The sequence below is a fragment of the Elephantulus edwardii genome, unplaced genomic scaffold (genome assembly GCF_000299155.1).
Source record: "Elephantulus edwardii isolate Elephantulus edwardi_28Jun2011 unplaced genomic scaffold, EleEdw1.0 scaffold00010, whole genome shotgun sequence".
NCBI lineage: Eukaryota > Metazoa > Chordata > Mammalia > Macroscelidea > Macroscelididae > Elephantulus > Elephantulus edwardii.
The window spans coordinates 4,257,756-4,260,448 of record NW_006399760.1 but is presented as its reverse complement, the minus strand read 5'-3'; positions in this window follow the sequence as shown (position 1 = coordinate 4,260,448).

Here is a 2,693-nt window from a genome sequence, read left to right as displayed (position 1 = left end):
TATATAATGTATGTACATTACAATTTACAGTCTCCAAAAACTCACTGGAGGGTCACCTATGAGTTGATTCTGACTCTACAATATTGAACTGAGTAGAGTTGTCTTATCTCTTGATAATCTGACTAAAATTTTGGAGTCACTTTTTATGCAATTTTCAGAAGTGTAAGAATAATGTTAAAACAATGAAATAGACAACTTGTAAAAGTGCATTCTGAAGCAAAGGTTATCAAATGAGCTCACTACAGGGTCGCACTATCAAATTATATAAATTGGAAAGAAAAAAAACTTGGTAAAGTTCTTATGGTTGGATGACAAGGTTAAGAAATAAATGAACTGTCATTTAAAAGTGTTTCCAAATCAGATTTTTAAAAAATTCCACAGAAATAGTATAGTATCTTGAAAGGCTCAAGATAGCACAAAGGTCTATAAATTGCAATGTATTTTTATATAAAAATTATATATGTTATTTTTATGCTATATACAAATTGATCACCTTAGCTAAAAGAAAATTTTATTTTCTATTAAAAAAAACAGTAAAAAACATTTTGGTAATACTAAAACTGTATTTTATGATGTCATACTCCTTGGAACATAAAATGAGACTAGTCTTCAGTCTAGTGGTCAAGTGTTCCAAGGAATAGCGCCTCCTAGCAACATGCCCAAAGTATGTGAGGTGAAGCATCACATCATTCTTGCCTCCAAAGAGCACTCCAGCTGCACCCTCTTCAAGATGTATCTGTTCTTTCTTTTGCCTGTCCAAGGGGTTTACAGTGCTCTTTTCCAACACCTTAGCTCAAATGCGTCATATTTTTTTTCTGTCATCCTTATTTATTGTCCAACTCTCAGAAATCTCAAAGTAATCAGAAAGACCATGGGCTGAATCAGATGCACTTTAATCCTCAAACTGACAGCATTCCTCCACAATAATTTGGAAAGTCTCTCACTACAGAAATTGCCAGTGAAATTTGTCTTATGATTTCTTGACTGTTGGTACTAAGAGTGTTAATTGTGGATCCAAGGAAGATGAAGCTGTTGACAGTTTCAATCTCATCTCCATCCATCATGACACATTTCCTTCTCAATTTTAAACCATGCAGTGCTCCCCTGCTCATTTCACACAACGGCTTCCTGGTCCAGTTACAGGTTCTGCGTGGCTACAATTATGTGCTCTGAGACTCCCATTCTTCTCAATGTCAGCCACAAGTTGATATGATCCACACACTGGGCCAATTGGCAGCACCAGGATAAATGAAGAAGGGGTTGATGTTAACAATGAGTTTGCTCAGCTCCACAACGATGAATCACACTGGAGACATCTCCTGTCAGGGACCTCTCCAGAGTACTGAAAAGCTATGATGTTATTCTAGAGACTAAGTTTCAGATAACAAAATCATGTATCTTTGGAAAGAGAAAAATATTAATACTTAGAGAAGAAAATCTAGTTCAACTGTAGACTTTGTTTAGCATGAACACCTAAATCAACAGTCTAATGAATTCCAAATAGAATAAAGACACTGTAAAAATCACTGAGATGTACAAATAGTAATAAAAAACAGGATGAAAGTTTCTTATGCTCTCAGTTTGGGAGAAGAAAACTTCTATGACCTAGCAAGAAGTATTAAAAGGGAAAATATGATGCCTTTAATGAAGAGACTTGCTTTGTTTTACATTTAGGAATATTTTTAGCAAATAAAAGTCTAAAAACAACTGGAAAAATATCTTAAAATACACAAAAAAGGCTAATATACATAATAAATGAATGAGATTAAAAATATTAGCAAAATGAGCAAAAGGCATAATGCAGAGAACACATGAAACAAGTAAAACAAATCTCTCTTCAATGAAAATAAAATGACCCTCTACCATTGATGTTCTTATAGAACACTGTAAAACTATTCCCATTGGATTTCTAGGGTATAATTTTTATAGAAGTTGAGTGCTACGCTACGCTACATCTTTCTCCTAAGAAATGTCTGATGAATTCAAACAATAGACCTCTCAGTGTGACACCAGTCTCATTAAAAAAACATGAATGATAAGAAAATGTTTATATTTTACTAAATTCACAACAAATCCCAAAGTTAAATAGTATTCTTTAGTAAGACTGTGTGCAAACAGTCATTTAATGGATTTATGTAGGATTGAAAATGGCACAACCCCTTTGGGGGTGAAACTAGTAATAGTCAATTTCAGAACCACAAATTTACCCTTTGACATTGAAATCTTAATTGAGGGATTTATCTTAAAAATATCTCCTTCAAAACATGGAAACAAATATATATATAAGACATTCATTACAACAAGCAAAATATTGTGAAATTAAATAAAATCAAAACAAAATTTCAGAATATTTGAATAGAGGAGGTATGTGGGTGCATGGTGTATGTTTATAATTGTGAAAACAGAAATGGAGTAATTTCCAGGTACATTGTCAAAGAAAAAATGAAATTATATTGCATGTTCTGAAATCAAGGAAGACAAATTGTATTTAAATAAATGTATTTGTGCCTAATCAGAGAGTCGGACAATGATCAAGGAGGACAGAAGGAGAATTAATGCCTTTGAGCTGTGGTGCTGGAGAAGAGTATTGAGAGTACCATGGACTGCTAGGAAAACAGATTCATCCTGGAAAGGGTTAAACCGGGTGGCTCTTTGGAGGCAAGGATTCTGAAGCTCCATCTAACATACTTTGG